This window comes from Cupressus sempervirens, chromosome 2 (assembly GCF_028749045.1).
Source record: "Cupressus sempervirens isolate cs-2001-9-10 chromosome 2, ASM2874904v1, whole genome shotgun sequence".
NCBI classification, from domain to species: domain Eukaryota; kingdom Viridiplantae; phylum Streptophyta; class Pinopsida; order Cupressales; family Cupressaceae; genus Cupressus; species Cupressus sempervirens.
This window is the reverse complement of record NC_143119.1, coordinates 131,742,788-131,765,661: the sequence shown is the minus strand read 5'-3', so window position 1 is coordinate 131,765,661 and position 22,874 is coordinate 131,742,788.

Here is a 22,874-nt window from a genome sequence, read left to right as displayed (position 1 = left end):
TATTGGAATTAAAAATAAGATCCTTAGACATGTTAACAATACTTTTGTTATCACAGTAAATAATAATAGGTTCTATGAATGTAGTTCCAATATCCTTCATCATTTGCTTCATCCATATGACTTGATTATAGTTGTTTTCTACTACAACATACTCTACCTCTATAGTGCTTTGTGAGGTGCTATCTTGCTTCTTGCTAAGCCAAGAAACCAATCTTCTACCAAGAAAGAATGCTCCTCCACTGGTGCTTTTTCTATCATCCATATCTCTAGCCCAATCAGCATCTATACAAATGCAAAGAGTGAAATCATTACTTTTGTCATACCAAATTCCATAATCTGATGTCCCTTTTAGATATCTAAATATCCTTTTTATAGTTGTGTAGTGATATTCTCTAGATTAGCCTAAAATCTTGCCACAATTCTAACTGCATTAGCTATATTAGGTCTACTACAAGTCAAATACTACAATCCTCCAATCATAGATCTGTACTTCTTTTGTTCAACAGTAGGTGTCTCATCCTTGCTTGATAACTTGTGACTAGTTACCATAGGAGTTCCAATAGGTTTACAATCTTCTAGACCAAATATTTTTAGCAAATCTTTCAAATACTTGGTCTAAGAAATAAAGATACCTTCTTTGTTTTGAATAATTTGCAATCCCAAGAAAAATTTCATTCCTCCTATCATGCTCATTTCAAACTCATTCTTCATTTCTTTTATGAATTTTTTACTAGCTTCATCATTTCCTCCAAAAATGATGTCATCAACAAATACAATGATTATCAACAAACCATCTTCTATCTCTTTTAAGTAAAAGTTACTATATATTGTTCCTTTAGTAAATCCAAGCTTTGCTAAGTATTTATCCAACCTTTCATACCAAGTTCTAGGTGCTTGTTTTAATCCATGCAAGGCTTTCTTTAATTTTCAAACCATATCCTTCTCTTTTGTTAAAGGAAAACCTTCTAGTTGCTCAATATAAAATTCTTCTTCAAGTTCTTCATTCAAGAATGTTAACTTAATATCCATTTGATATACCTTAAAATTCTTGTTTGCTACATATGCCAAGAACATTATGACTACTTCCATTCTTTCTACAAGTGCCTATGTTTCCTCATAATCAATTCCTTCTTGATGAGAGTAACCTTTTCATACAAGTCTTGCTTTGTTTCTTATTACTTCCCCCTGTTACTTCATTTTGTTTCTGAATACCCATTTTGTGCTAGTCACATTTTTGTCCTTTGTTCTAGGAACTAGTTCTCATGTGTCAATTTTAATTATCTGCTAAAGTTCTTCCTCCATTTCTTTTATCCAGTGATCATCATTGATTGCTTCATCTACACTCTTTGGTTCTACTTGAGATATTAGGCATAGTTCTTTATTAATTATGCTTCTTGTCATTACTCCCTTTTCTTTAATTCCTATTATCTAATCAATAGGATGATTTCTTATCAAATTCCTATTTGGGGTATGAGTTGTTGCTTCAATTCTTTTTTAAAGTATTGTACTATGTTCTTCTTTAACTACTTCAATTTACATGTTATTTTCCAAGTCATTGTTAGTTTTGAGAAATAGTTCATTTCATCTATTGGTCATCCTAGAATAATCATCTCCATCAAAGTTATAATCCATCATCTTTTCCTTAATGTCAATATTTTCATCAATTTTAACATTTGTGCACTCTACTATAGTTTTTGTTCTATAGTTGAAACATTTGTAATTTTTACTTTTTAATGAATAGAAAAGAAACATACCTTCATTTCTCCTTGGATCAAACTTACCAAAATCATCATCTCTTTTGATGTAGCATTTTCTTCCAAATATCCTGAAGTATTTGATTGATGGTGAGTGACCAAACCATAGCTCATAGGGTGTTTTGTCCTTACCTTTTCTAATCTACACTATGTTTAGTATGTATACTGCTCTATTGACTACTTCTCTCCAAAAAGTTTTTGGTACATCATTCTTGAATAACATAGATTTTATTGCTTCAACAATTGATTTGTTTCTTCTTTTAGCAATCCCCTTCTGCTCAAGTGTATCTAATATCATGATCTTCACAATAGATATTGAATTCTCTAGAAGTGAATTCTCCTGCTCTATCTAATATTAGGCTTTTGATTTTAACTCCAGATTCATTCTCTAATTTGTTCTTGAAAATCTTGAATTTCTCAAGTGCTTCTGATTTCTCTTTAAGAAAATCTACCCACATCATTCTAGTAAAATCATCAACAAAATAAACATCATCAGTATATGTTTTACCATCAAGTGCGATAGATCTAATTCTTGTAATGTGACAAGCTACATTGCTCCCTACTTTGAAAATTCCTCCATCATGGCTTCTAAATTTGACAAACTTGCTCATATCACCAATCATGTGATGTGAATGACCACTATCAATGATCCAATCTTTCTTTCCAACTTGTGAGATTAGTGCACTTTCTTCTCTGATTTCTCTATCAAGACCATCCCCCTTTATAGCTATGAATCCTTATTCATCTTCACTTATGTATTATCAGATTCTTCTTCCTTTTCTTCTTCATTAGCATTTAAACAATTTCTAGGTCTTCTAGATTTAAATCTTCCATTATACTTTCTTTCTCTTTTAGGATACTTAGATGCATAATGACCATATTCAATACATGCCCAACATATAAATATATTCTTACCATCTTTTCCTCTTTCCAAAAGAAGAGCCACTCCCTCCTGGATCTTTTCCTCAATAGACTTGTTGCTGCTAGCAATGTCTCCCTATGCTTTTGTGTTCCTTACTAGACCAAGTTTAATATTCAATGCACTAAATGTTGTCTCAACTTATGCTAATTCTCCAAATTGTTTGAGATCAAATTTTGTAGCTTCTGATCTACCAAGAAATGTTTCTTTGGTGAAATTAGTTGTATAGGGTATCATTAGTTGAATCATTTGTGCTATTATCTTGAAAGGTGGTGTCAGACTTTTCAAGGTCTTCCATATCACTTCATCATCAAATTTCTTTCCACCAAGAGATGTGATTCCTACAATAATCTCAAATATTCTACCAATATAGCTTCTTATAGATTCATCTTCCATCATTCTAGCATCTTGGAATCCGTAATGCAAATTTTGTAATCTAACCTTTTTTTCATGTGTATCACCCTCATTATTAGCCTCTAAAGTTTTCAAAATTTCATGAGATGTTTTGAGTTGTTTTACTTGATTATACTCACTTTTAGGTAGAGATAACAATATTGCTTCTCTTTCCCTTATGCTACTCATAAACACTTTTCTTTGCTCCTCAATACAGGGTTCAAGATTGTCTTCTTTTGTAATGTTTTTAGATGCCTTGGTTACAAGCCAATATCTTGGACCCATGCACAAGAGAGGAGTCTTCATTTTATCCTTCTAGTTATCCTATTTTGTGCCACAAAATATAGGACTTTCCTTTTTGAAATTTTTTTCCATGGATCTCCCAAAGTTTGTTAAACTTTTCCTTCAAGGACTCAATGCTCTGATACCAATTGTTAGAAATAATAGTCCAATATAACTAAGAGGGGGGGTGAATTATTTATGTAACAATCTAAAAAATTTATCCTCTTAAAAAATATCAACCATTCAATCAAAGTAAACAACAACCATAAAAAGATGCACACACATAATTACACCAGATATTTTGACTAGGGAAACCCTTGATCAAAGGGAAAACCCCAGTGGGAATTGTTGGCTCTTGATTTAATAGTTTTGAAAACAACCAAGAAACTAGAAAAATGCATATAAAGCTAGCAAATTCCTATGATGAATGCACCTGACTACAGTCTTGGGCCAACTATAAGGCTTGACCCTTCTTCACTTTAGGCTGTGCAAGACCTAGGCGGGTTAACCTTGAGGTTCTGAGATATGGTACTAGTGCATTTAAGACATAAATCTGCACCTATTTACTACAGATACTAGCCCTTATTTCTTCTAATAACTCATGAAATGTCATAGATCTGCAGTAGCTAAATGCAAAATAATGAAATTCATAAGTTGAGTGAGGGTATTACATTTAGGTTCTTCAGCATGAAAGGGAAAGAATGTTCGATTAATAATGTTGAATTCAATAAACCCTTAGATATGCAACAATAAGACTTAATGATCCTATAGCTTATCAGTGTCTAATCCATTGGGAAAATTCATGGATTAAAAACATACATATGGATATCTGAGACATTTTTGTATCTTTAGATATTTGATCTATCTATTTAACTTATAAATAGACATCTATGCTCAATCTAAACCTCATTCTTATATGATATCCCCATCAATAACCTTACAACCCTATTAGATTTCCCTTAAGCATTTATGTAACCCTTTGGGTTATAGGCAACAATGAAATAACATACAACATTAAGGGACTACAACTACAACCTAAGCTCTATGTCAAAGATTATAAAACATTGAAGATCACTAATGAAGGAGACAAGATTCAAGGTGAAACTCAACCATCTATTATTCTTTGTATTAATTTCCTTGAAATTATACATTCATATGCATGAAATGAAAACATAGAAAATACCTAAAAAATCTAAGCTATATGTATTATCCTTCCTAATGCTGTTCATACAAGAGAGAAAGTGTTGAAAGAATGGTTTTGCAGTAAAACACTAGAACCCTACTGGTATTACCCAGAGAAAACTACCAACAACTACAATGAAAGAAAGAAAGAAAGGTATAGGAAAGAAAGATATATCTAATCTATGCCTAACATGTGTCCACTTGGAATTCCATCTCTTGTAGTTGTAAAACTTCTCTCTGCCTTCTCTAATCAACTGCTAATCATATCCTTTCTATTTTGCCTCTTCAAATGAAAAAATATCTCAACAAAAGACAAAATTCTGCTAGTTGAATCCGGATATGTGCCAATTTATCAAATTGATGCCAAAACATCACAAAAATTCAAGATAATTTGATACAAGAGTTACTAAATACTTTTATGATGTTTTTCCATTGAATTCTACAACTGGTGTCTCAAAACACCTGATAAAACATGTAAATCAATCTAAGAGAGAAAACCTCCTGTAGCTTGAACCAGTGGCATTCTATGCAAAAACTAACTCCATAATCAGAAAATTCAGTTTCTTCTAGTTTCAATGATATATAAAATCACATATTTTACATACCATAAACCTCTAGAAAACCATTTCAAAAAATACTCCCCTAGCATATGACTCTGATTTGCAACTGAATTTTCAAAATTTTTAAATATTCTAAAGTAAAGACTTTAGAATAAAAACTCCTCAAATTTAAAAAATTGAATGTGCAAACCTTTTTGAGAAAATATATTAAATTTCTTTTCTTTTCAAACACTCTATATTTTCCCTTACCTTTAATTCTAGGGTCAACCCTCTGTTGATTGAATGCCATGTGGTAGTGTTTGATTGGCCAATCTATCACACTGCCATGTCACCATTTGCCCTAGCCTACTGACACGTGTCAGCCACTCGTAAGCCCTCTTTTTTAACATTCAAGCAACTTCAAAAGGTGAGCTTGCACCAACCATCAGATCATGACATGTGTCATGATCTGAGCACTTCCCTCTCAAACCTGCTCCTAATCCCCACCTCGAAATGTGCCCTGGGCCCACTACCACATGGTGCCCGGGCACATTCCTACATTACTTAAACTCTGAGCAACATATTATTGTGGGGAAGTGCTAGCCACAAGATCATGACATGTGGCACAATCTGGGTGCTTCTTGCTACATCAGTGCAGTTATTTGTTTGTTAAAATTTTTTTTCTGCCAACCTCTAGCTATCATCATTGGGCCCCACCACAACATGTGGCCTTGCCTTTGTCTTTACAAAAAGAACTGCTCATAAGACATTACATCTATTGTTTGGAATTGTATTTAAATAATGAAAAAACCCCTCCTATCATGAATATGGGATAAAAGCCTAGCCTATTAGTTTCATGTAGTTGTAGCTTCAGCAATAGGGGCTCTTCTCCTATCATGGAAGCTATTTGTGTATAGTATGGATACTCCTCCTTATTAGAGTGTGAGGCTCCTTTGTCTTAGCTGGCTTTAACAACATTTTTTTCTTGTTGATGCATCGACTTTCTCTGCTCCTTCGCAGGCTTGAGGCTTTCTTTGATTCCAATGACTGTGAATTTTGCTTCATATTAATCTAAGGTTCTACGGTTATGAGTCATGCCTTTTATTTTGCAATGTGAGCTTCATTTCTTCATACCCATGGTTGTCCTACACATGAATTTTCTTTTCATGCTTTATTGGTTTGTGCTATGTCTTCTCTTCTTGCCTATATTGCAGCTTCCATATGTTGCATTGGCTTTATTCTCACTTATTCTTTGTTATGCTATGTTGGCTTTGTTCTCACGCATTCTTTGTTATGCTACATTGACTTTGTTCTCATGCATGGGCGAGTTCCTTCCACCTATGACTCTTCTCTCTTTGACTATATTTTTTACTTATCTTCAGCCAAATCACTTGCCATAGGCGTATCATGTTTTATAGTTTTTCACTAAGGCCTCAAACCAATGCTTCGACCTCTTCCTTTAGTATGTAATCCTCATACTATGCCAACATCATGCATTCTGCCTTCTTCTTTCTAGCCATTACCTGCATGGGTTTTTGGCTACTAATTTTCCTTTTTTTTGATGATCATTGTGAGGCATTTTTTCTACTTTCTCAGAGCCAACGAGATCCACAAGATACCTCTTTCATCTTTTTGCCTCTACCTTGCAAGATGTCATAGTAGTCTTTCCCTGTAGATGTCACCCTTGTTTAACGTGAGCCTCTATCTTTTGACTACATGTAACTTCTTTCTTGACACCTTTGCTCCATATTTATCTATAGAGGAAATCCCAAGAGAATGTTGCAGATGCATTCTAGTTTTATGGTTGCATGCACCTTTTACAACACTAATAATTTGTTGCAATGCACTGGACTCCATTACTCTAGTTTTATATCTCTCATTCATTGATGAATTCATAACTCTGGTTACAATATTTTCTTGAGTTTTGAGATCCTTGACATATTCAGCAAGTAGTTTTGAGTTCATAAGTAGCTTTCCTTTTACTTCATGTTTCTTCCTTTCAACAAAGGGTCCTCCTACATGCTATGACCACCTCTCAAATTTTATATCCAATTTCTTCATAATACACCTGTGAACGACCCATAAGATCAGATTTTTTTTTCCCATACTCTTCATCCACATAACTACCATCCAGATACACCATATGCCCTTTAGCTTCTACTTCATTTTCCTTCACCCTATAGTTCCCTCTCTCGTAGTCTTGTGTGGGCTACCTCTTTCATACACATTCTCTTTTTCTGATGAATAAGAAGATTGCACCTCTAAATATCAAGACCACTTGTATTGATTCCAATGTCAATATCCAAAACTACTTGACTATAGTTCTCCCACCATTTCCATCTATTAAACTTGAATTTTAATCATTTATCACTAGGTATATTCCTTCATACATCCCTTTAATGTTGCATGAAAAAACCTTATAAAATCAATTTCATCATAATCAACTCTTTTAAAACATCATTAATCCTCTTCAAGTGTCATAAATATGGTGAAATTAGTCGGGCCCCAAAGTGGGTCCAGCTAAAAAAAATTTTGTTTTCAAACACCTGAACTATCAAATTGATCAAATAAACACTTGACTCCAACTGGAAATAATCTATTTCATTGATTCAACTTTTAAAACTTGTTTGACATCATTCTGCAATTTTTCAACTTAGTGCTAGAAGGTCCTTCGACTTGCCTTAAAAATTGACACAAATCACCTAATCAAGCTTTGAAAACTAGCACACTGATTCTTTTTTCCACACACTCTTACCCTATTAGATCTCATCTCATGAAAAATTTGACATCAAAAGATATTCGTTATCAAAGTTGCCTTGTTAGAATCACTTGTAGATAAACATGTCAGATAGCAATAAATTGGGTTTGGATTTGGTCTTGAAAATTGGGAAAATGGATACTTGGGAAGATGAAAACTGGGGTGTTGATTCTCTATCATGAGGACATTATAAATCTACAATTTGGGCTCATAAAAAATAACTAGATGCAAATGGCAGATAGTCAAAGTAGGCTACTTAGAATTTTTGACTGGAAACATTGGTAGGAAATCAATTTTTGCAAATGGAATTGACCTAAAAAAGTGTGCAAATGGATTCATCATGACTTAAAAACTAACACACTTGGAGTATTTTCAAAGGAAAACATAGTGGTATAATCCATTTTATCTAAGTAATCACAGATCTCAAATTATAACATCATGAACAAGGGTTTTGACAAATTTGCAAATGCTGACACCAATAAAAAGTTATAAATTGCATTTGAAAACTAATCAAATAGATTTTTCATAAGCTAAAACTTGAATCATAACAAGTCTTTGATGTCTATAATGCAATGCAAAATTTTTTTTCACATTTTGGTCAACTGGTCAAAAGTTATAGCACATGAAACAGGGCTTCCCAGAAATGTGAACAACTACACAAATGCACAAAACAATAAATGACCAACTTTGAGGTATTTGAAACCTAGTCAAATAGATTCAAAATGACTTGAAATCTAAAAAATTGGTTCTCTAGTATGGACAATAAATACTCCCAAAGTAGTGGGTAATGACACATTTATGGGTGTGAGATATTTACTTGCAAACACAACCTCCTGTTGCTATTTGACACAAGTGAAAATGCAGATTTGACATTCGCTCAAAACAAGACTTCGTGAAATGGCTCAAAATCTTAATTTTTCTTCATGGAATGCTTAGATAGGCTAAATGCAGGGTGTTAGAAACATTAAGCACCTTATGGGCCTCAAAAGTATAGCCGAGTACATATGCATTTATGGGCACTTATAGGCCTCAAATTCTCAATGGTACTAAAATTGACCATGCAATTTTTAGTCCCAATAGGAATGATGCCCACAAAATGATGTACTAATATGAATATTCCTTGTTAGAGGATGGACCCTATTAGGAGTCTATTACAACACTTAGTACAAAGAGACCTTGTTAGGAGACTTTGAATCCCTGTTACGAGATTCCAACCTTGTTAGGAGTTGTGCCAACCTTGTTAGAAGTTGTAGAAGGTGGCTAAACCCACTATCCAAATAGCTTTAGGATCAAATCAATGAACCCACTATCCAATTGAGCTTGATACTATTCATTTTAGAATAATAAATGTGTGACATTTTTTTGCTTCTTCCTCTGTCTAGTATGCCATACTTCTTCACCATTAGATCATGCAATCAAATCTGGAACTCTATAACCATCAATAGTAACCTTAAGAACTTTGCTCTGCTACTTCACAATTTGCAACTCTTCTATGCTCATCGATCTTAATCATGATATCTAAAACTCAGAAATCATCTTTTCTTTACACCACACTGAATATTATATGCTTGAGTTGGCTTCACACTTTACCATATGTCATGAGTTAGCTTTACACTTTACCATATGTTAATTAAATGAAATACACATTTAATTAATGTTGTCGGCTCATAGTTATACCCAAACTTTCACGCATGTGACTTCCATACTTCTGCACTTGCTAACATCATTAATGGTTGGTATACTACCTTTGGTTAACTACACAACCCTTCATTTCAAATATAATGTCATGTATCGATCATACAATAAAGACTTTTTTCCTAATGCTATTTTTCCATTTGGTTCTCTGTATATCATTAATATCATTTGTACACTATTGATTCAGGTTCTACACACTTTCCCATATGAAAAATACATATTGTAGTATGTGTCGGTAACTACTCATAAGAAGATACATAATGTATTGTCTTTAATACAAAAATCACAGTCTACTACTCTGTGAGTCTTTTACAAACTCATTACTATGTTGTTATCAATGAAAAACACAATTATAAATAAATCATAACAATGTTCTACAATACTCCCCCATAGAATCAACATTCATGCCAACAAAACATTCTATCAAAGTGCTTATAGTTGACAATAGAGCATTACAAACAAACACTTTTTTTGGCATTCATCACTATATGCAAGCCAATTGCTATAACCTTGTACACTTAGAAGGCTACCTCATCAAGTTGTAACATTTCTAGCAAAATGGAAGAACAAAAAGTGTAGATGTGTTTGAAATGGAAGAATATGACAGTTACATTGTTCTCCACAATGTTCCCACTAAAATGCTCCATCTGCTGAATTGATTCTTCACAGACATCTATTACATGTGACTGTAATATTTCCCCTTCTATGCAATGTTTTGGTTGGTATACCAATAGAAAGGGAGACTTGCATGCCTTTCCTTCCTGTGATGTCTTTGGTGTAGACTATGGCTATGATGTTGTCTCCTCAAAATCTAATTCATTGATTATGAAGTTTGATAGACAATAAGAAACTCACAAGAAGACAAAACCATTCACATTATGGGATATTTCTTTCCATGGAAAAGGACACATGCTTTGTGGATATGTTTTTTGGTTTTGTTGTCACTTGTTCAACCATACATGTGGTATGGAAATTGAGATTTGTTCAGAAAATAACCTCTAATCAGGTACTAATCTTTCTATCATTGTCAGGAAATAACCTCTACAAATAAATTATAAGTTCTTCTTGCACAAATTTAGATAAAGTGGGCATTCTGGACTTGTCAAATAACAAGCTAATGGGCATGATCCCTACAACTATTGGGTCATCTTCTCAATTAGTAGTTTTAAAATTGGCTCATAATGATTTGGAATAAGCTTAACTCCCAATTTCATTTATTTTGTACGCATAACTCCACAAAGCCTTTTAATCTCAAATGAAAGTATGCAATTCTTGAGGAAATTTGATCATCACAATCATTTAAGTCTTTTAACAGTATCTTTTATTATCCAGACATCTTCTGGATCTACTAAGATTAGTTGGGCCCCAAAAATGAGTTTGGCTAAAAAACATTTTTCTTACAAACAACTAAATCCTTAGAGTGGCCTACTGAACATATGAAATTGACTGAAAAGAAATCAATCACTATTGATTCAACATTTAAAACTCAATTTACCTCTTTTTTGCAACTTGTCAACTTTGTACTAGGAAGTTCTTTGATTGGCTTTAAAAATTGACAAAAAACACTTGATTGGGATTTAATATCTAACATGTTGATTCTCTACTATGTATTCTCTTATCCTACCCAATCTTGTCTCATGAAGAATTCTCAATCAAAAGATATTGACCATTGAAATTTCCTTCTCACAATTACCTACAAGCAAACAAGTTAGAAAACCATAAAACACATTCAAAATTGGCTTCAAAAATAGGGCAAATTGACACTTGGGGGAACAAAAATTAGGGAATTGGTTCATTGTCATGAGTAAAATATATATCTTTAATTTGGTGAGTGGTCAAAGTGGACTAATCAGAATTGTAGAGCTAGGAACAATGGTAGAAGAGTGATATTTGCAAATGAAATGGACCTGGGAAAGTGTGTAGATGAATTCATCAAGACTTGCAAACTAGCACACTTAGAGAATTTTTAGAGTAGAAAACAATGTTACAATCCATTTGATCTCATCTATCATGGATTCATAGTTATGACATCCCAAACAAGGGTACTAACCAATCTTCATTTGCTGACACCAGTAAAGCATCATAAATTGTATTTGGAATCACATTTGTAAACTTATCAAATATTTTTTCATAATCTCAAAATTGAAAAATAGAAAGTCTCTAACCTCTAGAATGCAATGAAAAATGAACTTTACCACTTTGTTCAACTAGGTCAAAGTTATGACAAGTCGAACAAGGCTTCCTAGAATTCAAAAAAAATTGCATCAACATGACAACAATAAATGACCAACTTTAAGGGATTCAAAACCTAGTCAAATCATATCAAAATGACTCAAAATCTGAAAGATAGGTTCTCTGGTATGGACACTAAACACTCTCAAAGTGGTGATTCATGAAACATTATTGGGTGCAAGATATTCAATTGCAAACAAGGCCTCCTATTACTATTTGACACTTAGGTAAAAATGTAGATTTGGACATTGCTCAAAATAGGACTTCACAGAACGAATTCAAATGGAAATTTATCTTCATGGAACAAGTGGATATACTAAATTCAAGGTGTTAGAAATATTAAACACCTCTTATGACTCAAATAGATATCTACGTACACATGCATTAGAAAGCACTTATAGGGCTTGATTTTTAGGGTGGTACTCAAAATTAGGACTTCAATTTCGAGTCATGATAGTGGCTTTGTCTTGGGATGCATGTCCCCTTTTGGCATGGCAAGGATTTAGATCTCTAAAAGCAGAAGACCACACACTTTACAAAAAATATATTGCTCTCAAACAACTTTATTGAAAGCAAAAACAACTTAATCCTTGTTGGCACCCAGTATAGACCCAGTATTTGAAATTTTTAATTTATGGTTTCGAACTTCTTTGAACTAAGATTCAAAGTAGTTCAAAGTGGTTCAAAGTGGTTCATTTGGTTCAGAAGAGTTCATCTCGTAGGTTTGAATGAGTTTGGTAGTTCAAAGAATTCAATTAGTTTGAGATGTTTTAAATGGTACAATAGGTTCATGGAGGATCAAATGGTTCATAGGTTCAAGGAGATCAAATAGAGGAAGATTCAATGTAAAGGTTCAATAGTTAAGAGTTTAGGTCTAAAACATCACATGGTTCAAAGTGGTTCAATGAGTTTGATGGTTCAACAGTTTTATATACCTCCACTCAATCTTCAATAACTTTTGACTCAGACATAATTTTCTTGATTGCTTTTATGCTTTAGGGAAGGGAGACTTGAAAGTTGATTTTTTATCAAAACTTTGAGTTTGATTGATCCTCTTTATAATAATTGTGAACTTTGTCTCACTTTAGTTTTCTCTAAATGTGCTTTTGCTATCACTGTTTCCTGTGTACATTTAGATTGCAAGACATCTTCATAGCTCTATTTTTGTACTTTCTCAAGAAGATGGAAAACATATTTCTTGATTTTGTCCTTTGTAACATGTCAAGGTGAATGGACTTTGTGTCATTTACCATTTTAATTCTTGTAGTTGTTTAGTTTTTTCATGTCTATTTTGTGCTTATAGGTAGATGTTTGAAATCCTTTTGTGCTTTTTGTTAGAGTAAATAATTAATTATTAATTATTTATTCTATTTACTTAAGCTTACTTAGGTAAATGCATTTATTTAATATTTTGTATTTAATGAATGTAGTTGTTAGTTGTTGACAACACGGGAGTTTGTTCTCTTCTAGCATGTTCCACCTTTTGTGGATATATGCTGAGTTGTCATCCTTATCTTCTACCACCTTCTAGCTTGTTCTACAAGCTTCCATGACCTCTTTATAAGCAGGCTCCCTCTTTGTATTTTCATATCATAACATAAGGCATTGTGCATATTATCAATACATTTTCTTCTTGTGTTTGCATATGTGGTCTCTCATGTTCGTTTAGGGTTTTTCCCTTGCTCCATGCTCTTCCTCTCCTTGGATTCTCTTTGATAGGTTCTCATATGCAGGTAATCTTGGGTGTCTTTAGAGTTGGCTTTCCTCAACTCCAACATGGTATTAGAGCCTTCCTATTGCTGCTTGGTTGAAGAAATTTTGAAGCCGTGATTTAAAGTCACAAACCCTAGTTTGTTTGTGCATTTTTTCTTCAAATCAGTGAATCAGTGAATTTTTGGAGCACATTGGGGCCAAATGGACATCACCATTAGATCTGAAAGGCCTTTTGTAGTTAGGATTCATAAAAAACTTTTCAATTTTGGAGACAAAGCTTGGAGAGGCAATTTTTTATATTTTTAGGGCTCTTCGTGCCGATCATATGGATGCAAGCATTTTTAAAAATTAAAAAAAGGGGGGCACAGATCACGCTGCTGCAGCACCACCCAGTGGCCACCGCGGGGTTGCCCATTGTCTACTGGCACCTCGCTATCATCGGTGGCTCTGCCTGAGCGTCTCCACTGGTGGCATTATTCAGAATTCTACCTGAGCCCCACTTCTTTAGTGGTTCCATCGTCTTTCTCTACCACCGCTAGCTTTTGCTTCTCTTTGTGCTACTTTTTCCTATTAGCCAACCAGAATCTGACAAGTGGAGTCTCATCACTACACAGTCTAGTCAGTAGTATAGTCAGCCAATTTCTTCAGCCTACCCGCGTGGCATTATTACCAACTCAGCTAAAGTTCACAGATTGACACGTGGCAGGTCTACCATGTGGCACATTTCCACATGGCTCCTACCATGTCATCTATACTTGCCACATGGCTCTTTTTGCTATGATGGGCCACAGGCCATCAATTTTAATTCTACGAACTACTGATGTGAGCATGATGTCATCTGCATCATGCCCCTTGCACATCTCCTAGGTCCTTTTTGACCTACTTGTGGTTTTTTGGCCATAACTTTTGCATACAGAGGTATTTTTCCAATTTGAAAGAAGTGTCAGAAAGCTGGTTCTGAGATGGAGACATTGGTTAGGTATTTGTAGGTTTTGATGCTTTTTCATTGCCAAATTTTAGTTAAAGTCTGTAGTTATTTTTTTTACTCTGACAAGTATATCTTTTGCATCCCATGCCCATTTTTTGAAAACTTTATATTTTTGGAAAGCTAGTTCTGTGTCTTTTCAAAAATTTAGTCCTTTTTCTTTTTTTTGGCCCATGCTCTTTCTATCATAGTTTTGGCATTTTTTCTCTATGGTGGATATCTTGAGTGTTTTAGGCCTGAGGATCATTTTCCTAGCATGGTTTCTCTTATTTTAGGTTGTACTTTCCTTTTTTGCAACTCTTTTTTAGTTTTGATCATTGTAGCTATCATTTTCAAGCACTTTTATGTATCGCACTGAGATAAAGTGCCACTTTTGCATTCTGGGGGTCATGAACGTTGTTTTGAGTCAGTTGTACATGCACTATTTTCATAGCACCATGGGGGGATAGTTGTTTTCTATTTTAAGCCTTCTCCCTTTGTTAAGTGAGTTTCCCTTCCATGACATTAACCCCATGCAGAGTCAGTTTGACCATGTCTTTATGGGTGTTTTCTACCTCTTTCCCTCTCTCGTTATTCTTGGTTCATTTGCAGGAGACTTTGGCCCACCTTCTCAATTGCCTATCATCACACCTTGTCTACATTAAGGGGGGGTTATGCTATTGTTCTAATGCATCTATGGTTCAATGGAACTATGTATTTAGTGGTTGATCCTATATACAAGGTGATTGCAGTGGCTGGCTCCCTATGCATGTCGGTGAGATGGATCATCTACCATATAGACATGCTCGGTTCATTCCTTCTTCTTCCATGGAGGTTCTACAAATCAGCAATTTGATAGATTTGTAGCCTCTTCTTGCTTCAGTGATGCTTCTTCATGATCACTCTATGTTCTTGTTTTAGGGGACATTTCCCTAGTTGGAGGCTTCTTCAGTTCTTCACTAGGTTCTTACCTCTTTTTGGGGGAGGGTTTTTTCCACGTGGTTTTCTCTCTTTCCTCATTTTATAGAGGTTGCATTTCTTTGTATTGTACTTGGGTACCTAAAATGGCCTTGTTGTCAGGACCCTTTCTTTATTTCATCTTAGTTTTGTGAGCTTAAGATATTTCCCTAATTTGCACTTAAGGGGGGGTGTTAGAGTAAGTAAATAATTATTAATTATTAATTATTTATTCTATTTACTTAAACTTACTTAGGTAAATGCATTCATTTAATAATTTGTATTTAATGCATGTAGTGGTTAGTTGTTGACAACACGAAAGTTTGTTCCCTTCTAGCATGTTCCACCTTTTGTGGATATGTGTTGAGTTGTCATCCTTATCTTCTACCACCTTCTAGCTTGTTCTACAAGCTTCCATGAGCTCTTTATAAGTGGGCTCCCTCTTTGTATTTTCATATCATAACATAAGGCATTGTGCATATTGTAAATACATTTTCTTCTTGTGTTTGCATATGTGGTCCCTCATGTCCATTTAGGGTTTTTCCCTTGCTCCATGCTCTTCCTCTCCTTGGATTCTCTTTGACAGGTTCTCACATGCAAGTGATCTTGGGCATCTTCGAAGTTGGCTTTCCTCAACTCCAACACTTTCTAGTTAAAAATATCCATAATTAATTAATTATATATCTCACATGGGGAGCTGTACCTGATAAAATTTAGAGGAAGGTTATCAATCCAATGATAACTTGTCCAACTATTGGTGTTGATTAGTCCTCTCACTTGGACATATAGAGTTATTGTTGCACATATTTTCTTGGAGGACAATCTATTCACTAACAAATTTTTGGTGATTCTATTGGGGAATCTGAAGTGAAGATTCAAGTGCCTAACATTTTCTTTCTTAGTTTTATAATTATCTTTGTGTGCAAGAGATTGGTGGCTCTATACAAAGATCATGCCGACTAAAGACCATGCCGACTATAGAAATCATGAGAAAACCAAGGCTAGGCCCTTCTCTCTTGGAACTTTGTCAAATTGACAATAAAGTGTTACATAACTTTATGGATAGATTTAGAGAAAGTATTTCCAAGGATATGTAGAAAAATATAAGCTTTGAAGATGATGCAAGATCCTAGATGCTATGGAAAGGCCTCTGTGGAAGATTTCAAAAGTTGAAAGACTTGCAAAATCTTGAAGGCAAAGTGGCTCAATTGAAGAAGCATTTGGAGGTAGATGATGATGAACCTCCCATTATTTCAATCTTACCCATGTATCTCAATCTCCTTGTCACGAATGACCAAGAAGTATAGCCAGAGTTACTCTAGCCTCATGCTGATCCAATTTCAACATATGAGAATATATGTAATAGTAATGGAGGAAAGGTAAGCAATAATGATGAAATATTTCCTCAAGATCTTTCTTCACCTCATGTAGAAAGTTTTCCAATTGAATTTCATGATGATCATTCTTTTCTTAAAAATTTTATGGAAGTTCTTTCCAGAAGTGTCTTAGTAGAAATAAATCTTTTAAAGTTATGAAAGATCATGAGAATGATGATTCTTTGTATGTGAATCTTGAAAAAGGTCCCTTTCTAGAATCATCTTGTTGTAAAAATAATACAACAGTAGATACTCTTGATAATGTCAATTTTAAAATTGGTGCTGAAATTTTCTTTGAAAGGAATTCTACTATGGCTAAATGTTTGACCAAAAGGATAAATCTAGAAGTAAGATGGGAGAACAAGTATACTCAGGTTGAAAATGAGAATCCTAGCACCAATGATCAAAAAGAAGAGGAAAAGTGTCATCATAAAGAGAATCCCTATATGCACATTTCAATTGTTGTTCCAGACCTGGCTAAAAGTAAAGAGTTGAAATCTTTTTCATAATGCATAGAAGATAATAGAGGAGAAAATCTTCCTTCTATTCTTTAGGAGATAGATTCACCGGCTGAATTTAGAAATGATATGTTTCTACATGAGACCTTTTTTCAGAATGATAAGAATGCTAAAACAAAGATAGATTTGTAGCCCTCTGAGTTGAGATTTCAAGAAGATGATCATTTTTTACTCCATATGGAAGCAACCTGGCATTAACCAAATTCAACAACAATAAAAGAGTGAAGAAAAGTTTGGAAATCAGGATAGTAAAGTTGTTTGGAGTGACTTTAATCCACTTTCCATGCCGATGGGGTTTTGTGAGAATGCTGCTATCAAAGAAAATCCTCTTTTTTAGTCTCAAGATTCACCATTAAATAATGAAAATCTATTCAATTCTTCCATATTTGCAAATTCTAAAATTTTGATGGAAGAAGGAAAGGTTGGGGTTAGTCCCTAGCTAGTTGAAAACTCTTTTGAAACACCATGTGAAACTCTCATCTACGAGGAAGAGGAAGACATAATAAGAAAAAAATTATCATCTCTTGAGCAAGAAGATCATTCTTTGGATATTCAAGGTATAAATATAAAGAAAATAGGTTGTAAGGCTTTATTTGATGATTCATTTTAATCTTTTGAGGGTGAAATTTGTAATGGTAATGATGACAAGGTAAAATAGTGTGTAGAAAAGTTTTCTTCTCATGCTGAAAATCAGATTGAAGAAAGAGGTGCTGAAGTTATCACTCAGCTTGCAAATGGCCATGCTGAAGAAGAGAGAATCATACGAAAAAATTTATTATCTCTTTAGCTGGAAGGCCTCTCTCAAGTTAGCCTATTTGATGACAATCCAATTCTTCAAAAAGATGGGGTAAAGATGCCTTTGGATGAAGATATTTTTTCTGAATTTCTTGTTGAGAAGAAGAGGTATGAAACTAACTTTCAACTGAGTAGTGATCTAGCTAGTATGTTGAAGGACACTCTTCTTAAGGAGGAAGAGGAAATCACAAACACATTCCTATCACCACTCAAGCTGAATCATTGCTTAAATGATGAATCAAGTATTTGTTCAAATTAGATTAAGAATGAAGCATTCATTGATAATTTTTCTTCTCATTCATCTACATATGGTTTTGCTGATTTGGATTGTGGGAGTAATGCTGAAACATGTGACAACACTTTGAAAAAGGAAAAAGATGGAATCTGTGGCATGTTTGATGATAGTTTGGTTCTTGAAAGGGATGAAGAAAACACATATCCAAGGGTTGATCCCATGTTGGATGAAGCATCTCTATGGATACAAGTTGACCATGACATTAAGGACCATGTGCAAGGATTGAATCTTGATGACAAAATTTTTGGGTATTGTGCACCATCTCTTGGTGAGGTTTTAGTATTTTATTTTTTCAGCTTGAAGTGAAATATGATCTGATGAATGTGAAAGATCAATTCTTTACTGAAGAAGAATGCTATGATCAGCTTTGTTTGTTCAGGATAAAACATTGGGCTGTGAAGACTTTATATACTATGAGTTTAAGTTTCAGCACTGAAGAGATTGTCATCAAGCAATTGTATGGAGCTACTTTATTAAGACATGGTTTGCTAATGCAAAAAGGCTCCTACTTCTCCTAGCTGGTAAATGGATTCTTTTCTTTCTTCTAGTTTTGTGGTAGGATTTGTTTCTTACCTATGTATATATTTTGTAAATATGTTTTGGTGTGCATAGTGTTAGTCTGAATAATGTGCAAGCTTCGAGCTTGCTAGTAGTTTAGGTGTTTTGGTTTGTTGGTTTTTTCCTACTCTCCTCTACCCTGTCTGCAAGAAACTCTTAGTTTTCTCTTCTTGGTGACTCTATTGTGCAATGGATAAAGCACTTGTCTTTTGCCAGAGATTATTGAAGTTCTCTATTTTTGCAGTCAAAATTAGTCCTATAGTTAGAGCCCTTGTTGGTACCCAATATAAACCTAGTATTTGAAATTTTTAATTTATGTTTTTGAACTACTTTGAACTAAGATTCAAAGTAGTTCAAAGTGGTTCAAAGTGGTTCATTTGGTTTAGAATAGTTCATCCCATAGGTTTGAATGAGCTTGACAGTTCAAAAAATTCAATTGGTTTGAGATGTTTTAAATGGTACAATAGGTTCATGGAGGATCAAATGGTTCATAGGTTCAAGGATCTCAAATAGAGGTAGATTCAATGTAAAGGTTCAATAGTTTAGAGTTCAAGTTTGAAACATGACATGGTTTAAAGTGGTTCAATAGGTTTGATGGTTCTACAATTTTATATACCTTCATTCAATCTTCTATAACTTTTGACTCAGACATAATTTTTTTTTATCACTCTAGTCAAGTTGTGCAGAATTAGGATATCTCCAACATATCCAAAAATGAAGGAAATCAAATGGTGGAATAATTAGTTATGGTCCCCACACTAAGACTCATTTGACTATCAAAACAAATCTGCCCATCAAAAAATTATTATTATTATTTTGGGCTGATTTATTCATTTGCCACTTGTCCAAATATGCTAAGATGTCATTTGATTTAGTGAAAAATATTTAAAAGCTGAATGTCATAAAAATAAAAGAAAATCTATCAAAGAAGGTGAAGAGAAATGGTTTCAAGATTCAGTTAGGGAAACTAAAAAGCCATGGGAAGTGAAAATATAAATAACCAGTAGTAGCAAGACAAAGGGGTGTTCCATCTTTTCTCTCAGAGACTGCAGACTTTGGGCTACAACAAAGAGAGAAACTTTCATGAACTTTCCCATTTTCTTGTGGAAGTTATAGGGAACAGAGAAAGGGTTTCTTTTCTCTTTCTAAACTATGTGTTAGAAAGTAGGAGAGTTTTGAGTTGTTTATGTAATGTAGAGGAGGAGTTTCAGCTTTCTATAATGGTGATTGTAATTGCAAATGTGTAATAAGGTCTTTGCATCTTTTATGCTTTAGGGAAGGGAGACTTGAAAGTTGATTTTTTATCAAAACTTTGAGTTTGATCAATCCTTTTTCCACTAATTGTGAACTTTGTGTCACTTTAGTTTTCTCTAAATGTGCTTTTACTATCATTGTTTACTATATACATTCAGATTGCAAGACACCTTCATAGCTCTGTTTCTACACTTTCTCAAGAAGATGGAAAATGTATTTCTTGATTTCATCTTTTGTAGCATGTTGGGGTGAATGGAATTTGTGTCATTTACCATTTAATTTCTTTTAGTTTTTTAGTTCTTCTGTGTCTACTTTGTGCTTATAGGTAGATGTTTGAAATCCTTTTGTACTTTTTGGTTAAAAACATCCATAAATAATTCATTGTATATCTCACATGGGGAGCTATACTTGATAAAATTTAGAGGAATGTTATCAATCCAATGGTAACCTTTCCAACTATTGGTGTTGATTAGTCCTCTCACTTGGTCATACAGGGTTATAGTTGCACATATTTTATTAGAGGACAATCTATTCACTAACACTCCTAAACTATACAAACAATGGCCTCGAGCCACTGAACTTCAAAAAAATGTTAACTCTATCATATATCTGATTTTCATCTAAATTTTCATGAGGTAACCTTGAAATATTCCTTCTATCAATTTCACCAATCAAATTAGCATTATGAATCAACTCACTTGGCAAAACTGAATTTACACCCTAACTTTCACAACACATAAAAACTATGATCACTCTCTACAACTTGCTCATTATGAAAGTAATAATCAGCATGCTCAAAAATATCATACTCAAACTAAAAATCTTCTTCATGAATTGAATCATGCATACTATCACTCTTGAATATGAAAGCTTCATATTCAACTTGGGGAAAAAGATCACACATACCTTAAAATTGTGTATCTTTATGCATAACCAGATGATATTTGAATAAGAAATCAAACTTATACTTAGAAATAGCATCAATTCCAACATCTAAAACTAATCTAGAATCCTCCAATGACTCCTTGAAATCAAAAAATGGATTAGTCATCACATTAGAGTATTCACTATAAAAATTGTTTCAAGGTGCATGCTAATCTTCAATAACAACTTTATCAAACACCTTATTATCAATCTCATGAGATGTAACATCATCATTTTAACTATCACATCTAGAAGAAGTGTAAGAATTTTCCTTAGGACAAAATTCACCCAAGAACTAAGAACTCAAGCACAAGCACAACTGTAGACTAGAAAGGAGTATGATTAGAATAACAATGAATTCAATTCAATATATATTAAAGTACACTAGGAGTGCTTGTATATAAAGGCCTCTAAGATGCATCTAGAATGCCTAAGAATTAGCTACATGATAAGTCATACAACCAGGCACATGTACACTAGATATAGGTTGTCCTTCATTAAGCATAGAAGTAAGTGCGATGATGAGAGGATAAGCCTAAAATGTTGTATCATGCAAATTTACATTGTAGACAACATGTGCTAGAAAGGGAGTGCATATAATTGTGTTGCCTACATGACAACTCAGTGAATGATGCAAACTCTAGTGTTGTAGACACCATGTGCTGAATTAGAGTTGCATACTTCTATGTTGTCATCATGACAACTCATAAAGGTGCACAAACTCCTAATTGTCTCACAAAATAAAATAATAAAATAATTCATTAGCCTAAGTAAACTTAAGTGTAAATAGTAAATACATATTTACACCAACCGCCCCCCCCAGTGCAACTTAGGGGAATTCCCTTAAGCATATAAAAACTAGGATGAAATTCATAATGGGTCTCGGCTACTAGGCCATGTTAGGTACCAATATACATAATGAAATGAAATCTCTCATAAAGCAAAGAAACTGGAAAAAACCCTCCCCTAAAAAGAGAGATAAAAAGAAATATGCATGGATGGATGGAGTAATCAAGACCCCCCCATTACAACATATATCAAGTATATACAATAGTGAAGAATGAGGAGAACAAGACCTCATAAGAGGAAAAAGTATCCCCCATAAGAAAGAAGAGGAAGAGAGATAAGGTAGTTCCCCTCCCCCCCCCCCAAATGAAGAATGCCAACTAGTGATGGCTGCTCCAAGGAAGAAGCTAGTCCAAGAGTACTGAATGATGTTCCTCCCCTTTGGAAGGAACAATGGAAAAGATATAATTGTGAAGATGTATGGTGGCCCTAAAACCTACATAAGCATCCCTTTTTTGCTGCTAATGGTCATCCTTGCAATGATGCTGAAAAGAACTAATGTAGATATAGCAAGGATGTCTATTGAATCTATCCCAATGAACCATCTATCTCCTCAACAAAGAAAGAGACCTCCAACAACCATTGTACATAAGGATCCACAATCATGCCAACTAGTGTAGATTGAGCATGTAGAGAAAGGACATGAGGGTTAGAGTGAGCCCTCATAACAACTATAGAAGAATCATCTTCATTAAAGAGGAGATGTAAATCATCAATGTCATCTCCAAAATTTATAGTTTATGACTACATGAACAAACCTACAATGTCTACCAAGAAGTCATCAATAGAAGTTGGAGCTAGAAGATGAGATGTACCCTACTTTGTTGCACCTATAATTGTGGCTATGCATGCATGTGGACTATATTGATGTTGTGACCTCTCACTACAACTTTTGATAGAACCCCATGTATTTGAATCTG